Source organism: Dipodomys spectabilis, unplaced genomic scaffold (assembly GCF_019054845.1).
Source record: "Dipodomys spectabilis isolate Male_0828 unplaced genomic scaffold, ASM1905484v1 ptg000220l, whole genome shotgun sequence".
Classification (NCBI taxonomy): domain Eukaryota; kingdom Metazoa; phylum Chordata; class Mammalia; order Rodentia; family Heteromyidae; genus Dipodomys; species Dipodomys spectabilis.
The window spans coordinates 2,115,325-2,123,918 of record NW_024870897.1 but is presented as its reverse complement, the minus strand read 5'-3'; the positions used below and the strand labels follow the sequence as shown (position 1 = coordinate 2,123,918).

The 8,594-nt window shown below is 33.5% G+C and overlaps 1 pseudogene; it reads right to left on the bottom strand.

Annotated features, from left to right (window-relative positions):
• Positions 1-781: 781 nt before the first annotated feature.
• Positions 782-881, bottom strand: LOC122123106 (annotated as a pseudogene).
• Positions 882-8,594: the final 7,713 nt, after the last annotated feature.

Sequence of the window (8,594 nt, the reverse complement as noted above, 5' to 3'; positions counted from 1 at the left end):
ACTGCATTTGATACTGCCAAAAGATAAGTATGTATGACTACCTCTTTGAAGTTGTGAAAGGCTATACAAATTGTTCTCCTACGTCTTAATGATTTGGTTAAGTTACTTAAATTTCAAATATGCCAGTACATCCTTTGTCTCTGTACAAAATATTTTCACAATACAAAGCAACAGCAATTCATGGATTTAAAAATTCATGGATTCCATGGTATTCTTCCAAATGAATTGCCTGACTTTGATGTCAAAATATATTCAAGAGTTGTTTGCATACATCTATAATGATTTCTGTAGAGCTTGTGATTTTTAAAATCAGAAATAATTTTAATGTATCTGTTGAAATGAGTAGTACAGAACCTAAAGACATTTCCGGTGCTTGTCTGAAGAAAGTATATTTTAACATATTCTGTATTCTGTTTGTAAAATGTCCATAATCTATTTCATTCTCTCCTAGATATAATGCTTTGAATACTACATTATTATATATTATATAAATTCATTAATAAATGTGTCCTTACAGATTGCATTCCATATAAAAACAGTTTAAGATTCTTTTTTCTCCTAGGTCCTTATAGTATTTTATTTCTTTGGGATAAAATTAAAATGTTATCTAATTTCAAAAGTTTTGTAAAGGTTATGCTATGTAAAGACCTTTCTAAATTGAAGATTTAATACACTGATGTCAAACTAACTTTTAATTATATGAATCACATATGTTGTTACACTTGTATTTTTGTAATCAACTTTTTAATAACTGTTTTTCATTTCTAGCAACTGAAGAATGAAAAATATGGAATAATTTGCATATTTTCATATCATCCTTGTACAAGTGGCATGTTAATCTCTATATTGTTGTAATTTACGTATACGTGCTGCTGGAGCATGTAGTATCCTGTAAATTTAAGTTGTTAATGATGCAATCTTTATACAGGCATATATCCTTGGTTGCCTATTTGTAGCAAGGAAACCTTATTGTTACTAACAATGTTATTGATCTTATTTCTCTGAAATTCTGTGTATAGTGGAAAAACATATTGTTTGGTAGATTGCTCAAACTTGCATTTTTTTGCCAATGACTATTTTAAGTCATTTTCATTTTAAATTTGATCATACGTTGAAGCCATTATGGCTAGGTTCAAAGAGATGGCTTTTCAAGTACTTATTTATCAACTGAGTTAGCTTTGTGGAGCTAATGGATTCAAAGTAAGCCTTGCTGAAGTGCTACTTCGAAACTTTTGCAGCTTAAAATTTCCCAAATGAGGTCTTACTGGCACAAATGTCTACTGACCCTTTACCCTTCTTCCATGTAGTAACAGACCAAACAGAATATCTTACCCTGCCAGCAAAGATTATCTTACTGGAAAAAAACTAATCTTAGTTGCAAGGGATCATAGAGAAATAAACAGTTCTGACTAGAAAGTATTTTATCATAATATAATTGTTTATTATACCTACCATTTCAAAAGTAGCTAAAGCCAAGAAGGTGGAAAAAAATCGTTCTTATGCATGATTACCTAATGTCCTGACCATCCAACAAGGCAGGAACTTACACTACTGAATTTCTATCACCAAATATTTCCATAGCTCCAGGAGAAGTCCATATTTTTCTCCTTGATATTAGGCCTTAAATTGGTAATGTTTTAATCACAGTGTTTCCTCTTGCCTCTAGGCTGTAAATCTACAAATGGTAAAGCTTTAGGTCTAACTCTACCAAAATCTGGGGTAGAGATAATGGAATAATACTGTAAAACAGAGTTGCCTTTGATACCCTAACCACAACAGAACAATGAAAAATATTTCTTTATATTACATATAGTTATATATTTTATATTTATATGTGCTAATTTTATGTTTCACACAATGAAACTTACTAGAATTAATCGATAATTTGACAAATAAATTGATATTTATTACAATAAATAGATTGGAATATAAATAATTAGGTTTAGAATATATATTAGAATATAAGAAGTATCAATGCAATGTCTTCGGTATAAACTTGTGATACCTTCTAAGTGTTCTTAGTCTACTGAATTCACATGGTAAAAAACAATGTTGTTTTCCTCTAATCTGCAAGGGATTTTACTCTGCTGCTCTGTATATTGTTTTAACTCGTTGGCCCAGAATGGTTTTCTAAATATTTCTGATCATACCCAAATTTTGCTGATATGATGTCCAAAAGGTATTATTATTCTACAGGACCCACGCATCCTAGGATCCCAGGTCCCAGTTATCTGCATCATCAGATAACAAGGGCAAGTCTTCCCACCTAGACCCATGCAACATGCCAACAGAAAGTAATTGAAGACTCATCTTAACTTCTCATTTCCTATAATAATTTAGTGCCCCAATTACACAGGGTTTAGCAGTAAGCAATTGTGAAATGCAAGGCAATTTAAAAATGAAAGATGAGATCACAAAATCTGAGAGAAACTACTGTAATTCACACTTTCAATTTACAGATGACTAGCCCATATGAGTGAACATGATCACAAATATCACAAGAATATTTTTAATACCCCTCTCCTAATGATTAATGAAAGATTTCAGTCTAGTATAAGTAGGGCAAAAAATAGTTCCTGGAAGGATAGATCCATAATTTGTCTACCAACGCTCGGAAAACTTGAATTAGAAGTCAAATATCATTCAGAAAAACATTAATTGAGAAGATCCTTAGTGCTTCAAAACACTGGTACTTCAGTAAAACTTGGTTATGTAGTATAAAAAGGTTGTCATTCTCAAATCAATGGTAACCTATATTTAATCTCCTGAAAATATATTCCTTTTCAAATAATTTTTTAGGGGGTCCGGTTGTGGGGCCTGATCTCTGGGCTTGGGCGCTATCCCTCAGCTCTTCAGCTTAAGGCTAGGACTCTACCACTTGAGTCACAGCACAACTTCCAGATTTTTTTTTTTTGGTCATGTGATGCTGGGGAATTGAACACAGGACCTCATGCATGCAAGCAAGTGCTTTACCACTGAGCCACCTTCCCAGCCCCTCAAATAAACTTTTTAAAGACACATTCTCCAAAATAACATTTGACGAGTAGATGATACTTAGTGACATTACAAGTTTTTCAAGTGGAAGGAACAAGTTACAATAGAGTTGATTTATTATCCAGTACTAATACCAAACAGGTTCACCCATTCCTTAAATTATAGAAATAGTAGCCCCCTCCATTTGTGTTGTTCAGTAGATGCCTTCCAGAAATGTGTTACATAGATCAGCCTCCCATATTTCAAGCCTAAACATTAGCTAATAAAGTAAGTTTCATCAAATAATAAGGTACATTTTAAAAGATCACGGATATTTGCCTTATCATGTTGATTGAAGTTTTCCTTAATAAAGATGACTTCAAGTTTTGAATATGGGTACTCATTAGAAATGTGACAAACATAAAATCTGTCTTCTATTTCTATCATATTCCTCCACAGTAATAAATTTTAGTTTTCTTCTATTCCCAAAAGTTATAGGTAGTAGAAAATATTATCCCATGTAAAATAAAATAATCACAAACCATTGTATGAAGCCATTTATAAAAACTGCTATTTAGGAAAACATTCTAAGCCATTTTTAAACTTTCTTGTTGACTAGAGATTAATCTTCCAAATGGATAAGACTTAAATCATGTCTAGGTGCTTCACGTCTCCAGTCTTGCAAATTGTTATTGCAGATGAATTAATTATGGAAATATAAGGTGATATCAGTTCAAGTATGTGCAGGATTGAAATGCCATGGAATGTACATAAACCTGTCAAAGTATGAACAGACAGTTTAAAAGAATGACTATCAAGAAGTTGAAACCAGAGAAGAATATTAGTAAAAACATAGAGTGAATGAAAAATGAAAAAATGGCAAGTACAAATAGAATACTCAATGTACACATGTGATAAAGGAAGTGATAAATCTGAAATAAATCTTGGAGAAGAGTTTGGTTGAGAATGATAGAAGGAGTGACTCTGATCCAGGAGCACTGGACAATTACAAGGACATATTTAATTGTAACACACTACCACAACCTTTTGAAATTCAGTTAAAAACACAAGAAATACCAAACACACAAAAATCACAACCAAACGGCAATCTCTAGAGAGTATGAATATGACCTCTCAAAATTTTAAATAGTTAATCAAAAGCAGTATGGGAAAAGCAAACCAACTGTTCAAAGAGGGCAGTTTGGGGTAGGGGAGAATTTTGAACAGACTTAAATAGATTGTCTAACGTTATAAATCACCTACATCTGCAGCAAATATTTTCTAATGGGAGATCTCTTTGTCTGAACTGGATATTCCAGTCCTGAGATACACTTGATAGCTGGTGAATATAGAATGGAAGAAACAAGAACAAAACCCATTACTCCATTGGAGAGAAAACAGTCCTCTATGTTTTCTCTCATCGCTCTTTACTACTCTTTTTCATACTTTTCAGTCAAGTGATTTTGAATTATATCTTTCCTTCTTTGTTCTGGCAAAGTAATCGGTCAATGTAATTCACTAAATAGTATTTGCCATTTTTTCTATTATGCTGTTTACTTGTCCAAGCGAGTCCATTAAACTTCCCTCTTGTATTTGGTTGCCACGAAAACCCAACATCTATGATAATGAGGACAAACTCTCATGTAAAACGTTGTCTCCACAAAACCAGTCCAAGAAGCTGTGATCACAAATATTTAGCTATACTTTTTTGTTCTTTTACCTTGAAAGTCTTCTTGTGTCTAAAGTGCCCACAAAAATAAGTACTCCACCACTTTTTGGTTCAATTACTTCTAACCTTAAAGATATAGTTTGCTAACAAGATGCTTAGAGGAAACCGAAGAATACTCCACTTTTATCTTCTCACTTAAGACTCTTGTTAGATACCATATCAGGAACAATGAAGTTATTCTTTGCAAAATTACTTCAATAGATTATTTTTCTGTTGGTCTTGCATTTGCTTAACAAGATGTATGGAGGGGCTGGGAAGTTGGCTCAGTGGTAGAGTACTTGCCTTGCATGCTCGAGGCCCTGGGTTCGATTCCTCAGCACCACATAAGAAAAAAAGCCGGAAGTGGCGCTGTGGCTCAAGTGGTAGAGTGCTAGCCTTGAGCTGAAGAGCTGAGGGGCAGCGCCCAGGCCCAGAGTTCAGGCCCCACGACCAGACCCCCCCCCCAACAAAAAACCCAAAAAACAAACAAACAAGATGTGTGGAGAAGAATAGAGTTAAATCACCCATACCTTGGATGACAGTGTCTGTTACAAAGGACAATACTTCTATGTCCTATTTCTATGTCCTCCTCTTAGCTCTTACCTGATTTCCAATTAATCACAGCTTCTTGGCTTAAAGTCTAGTGAAGTGGAAGGACAATAAGGCCTCCCCCACTGCTACGTCTTCATGGTTTCTCTTTTAAAACTGTTTTATTTGGATGTGGAATTTATTTTTATATCTTCATTCGATCTAGTGTGCATTGAAGTGAGCCAAATAGGCTCTGTAAAACCACTTTAGGTAGCAAAAATATTAAGACAATCTATTTTAAAAAGTTTTGGCCTCCCTCCACTGCTGAAGCCAATACGCTTAGCTAGGGCTTCTAAGAACACTGTTTTCTTACTATTTCCATTTGCTCTTTTTTTCTGATACCAAAACTTTTTGGCTTATGTAATAAGAGAAGTCTTCACTGTCTCATGTTAATAATGATATTATATTTTTGAGCCACTTAGAAATGTGAAATCATTGGTTTGAAGTATTCAATCAGATTTTTTTCTGTGTTTCAGTGCTTTATGTGTAAAGACATTGTAGATTGTATTATAAACAGAAAAGTGTAAACCCAATACCTTCTTTCATTGTGGAGGGAACTTTCTCCCTAAATAGTTTGACCCCAATTATCTTTTTCAGAGAATTACTGTTTGGTTAGTAAAGGTCAAATCATAATTTTGATGTCTATTTTTAAAGAAGTTTGAATTTAAATTCCACTACAACCTTGTTTCACACAGTAAGAGTTTATTTCTTGGGTAAAGACAATTCTCAAGGTAACCTACAGGATTTACAGCAAGGTTTGCAGCAAGGTTTGTGAGGTTTGTTTGTTTCGTGTGAAAAAGAGCCATCTTCACCCTCATTGCTCCCTCTCAGCTAAGTCTCCATGGATTTCTTTGCATGAAAGCCTATTCTCCCAGGCAATTAAAAAAATTTTTAATAGGCTAACTTGTTAAAAATTTTGAACAATTAAAATTTACCTCTCATAACTTTAAAACTCTTTTGAAATTCCTTTAACAGAATCCTAATTCAACCTTTACCATCAAAAACTGTTAACATGTAGTTTTCATAATATCGTGTCCATGCAACTATTATTTTCCAGGGGCTTTGTTATGCTATATATATGACCATATATGCTGATGCTAAGCAAAATGTAATCCAAGATATGGAAACAGAGATTTTTATTTGCGGTTGTTGTTTTTAATGTACTATGTGATTTCTATTTTCTTTTGGCATTTTTCCCTATGGTTTATTCCCTGATGTATTTGATTTTGATACCCTGTGTATTGGTATACATTTACCTTAATTAAGGAAGGGAATAGGAACAACAAAATGGCGAGAAACAGGACAAAGGGCAAACCAATACAATAGCAATGCTCACAAGACAATATGATGGAAATGTACATTACAACTTGTGAGGGGTATTGTGGTGAAGGAAAACTGTGAGAAAAATGAGAAAGGGGATAACAAGTTTGAAACATTATGTATTCACTACCTTACAATTTCTGTAACTCCACTTTACATAACTTTGACAAGAAAATTAAATTAAATAAATAAGCTACACGAAATAAAATTTCACTGTATTGGTATAGTAAATATTATTATTTTTAGTAACTTTTAAAAATCAATACTATTTGGCATTAAATATGAATTAATTACCCCTTTTTAATCAAAGGGCCATCAACTTGAATGTTATCTACCTAGACAATATTTTCACAATATACTTGCCAATACTTTGAAAAAAGAATAAATTTAAACTTTCTCATACTAAAACAGAAAACAATTTCATTCTATTGAAACCCATAACTTTTAAAAGTAAACAAGTTGTTAAAAGGGCAGAATATATGTGTTCTTCAAAATTCCTATGACTAATAACTACTCATTTTCAAATTCTGAACATTCCTACCTGAGAGCTTCAAAACAGTACCTGTTTGCATGTTATGTAATTCTGCAATAGATTCATATTCCAATGGGTTGCTACAGATTGAGAAGTAAACAGAAAAATAGCCACATTCTGGTAAAGGATAAAACTATGAAGCATCTGTAATAATTAATTCTTCAAGAGTAAGCAATTCTTGATCAGAGTAAGCTATTATTTCTATGACCATTAATCAGAAGATTTATGCCATAAAGTCATCCTAGCCCAACAGTTTCCAAGGTATAGGGTGCACCTCAAAGTTCCCTCAATTTACATCACGAATAGCTTATCTCTATTGTGAAAAAATACTACACCTCTGCTAATGTGAGGCTTTCTATGTTCTGGAAAGAACACCACAATAAACTGGGTTGCATCATTTTCCCCCACTGGTATTCTTGAGATCAGAACATTTGCAAATATTATTCATATTTATACTTTTTTAACTATCAAAGATATTCAGGATGCTAAGAGTGCAATGTTACAGTTCAAAGCCCACCCAGGCAGGAAGGTTCCTTAGATGCTTATCTCCAATAAACTTCTCAGCAAAAGCCAGACAGAAGTGGCACTGAGATTGAAGTGGTAGGTCACAAGCCTTGAGCATAAACAGGCTCAGAGACAGTGTTCAGGATCAGAGTTCAAGCACTAGGACAAACCAATAATACAAAAAAAATGAAAACAAACCCCAAACCTAGCATTTTTTCTCATTGTATACAGAGGCACATAATTAAGGAAATTGCTTCCTGTGTTACATAGGTAGAAGAAAGAAGATGTCACACAATTATTCTCCTCATACTATGTTATACCAAAGCCTCAAAAAATTGCTTTTTCTAAATTTATAAATTAATATCATCCATTTCTTGGCAACTCTGTCTACATTATTCACATTATCATTTTATACATGAATTGTTGGAATTATCTATTAACTAATTTCTAATTTTATCTCTCTTGAAAGAATATTCTAAGCAAGTAGACTGCAAGAATCATTTGTGAATTTGTCAATTAAACCCTCTACTTCAAAATAATTTTGGGGCTGGGAATGTGGCTTAGTGGTAGACTGCTTGCCTTACATGCATGAGGCCCTGGGTTCGATTCCTTGGCACCACATAAGCGAAAAAACCCGCAAGTGGTGTTGTGGCTCAAGTGGTAGAGCACTAGCCTTGAGCTGAATAGCTGAAGGACAGTGTGCAGCCCCAGAGTTCAGGCCACACGACTGACAAAAAAGAAAAGAATTTTGTAGTATCCAATAGAATATGAAATTACAAACAAAACCAAAATATTTATTTTAAATCTCAATTCTAATTTAGCAACATTTACAAAGTCCTACATTAGACAAACTTTGCTATTTCTCAGGCTTAAGCTTTTGTAATCTTTCATTATTTCTTTGGAATCCAACAGAATGATGATTACTTACTTTCTCAAATTTTGGGAGGTATTCATGAGTCATTTTGCATC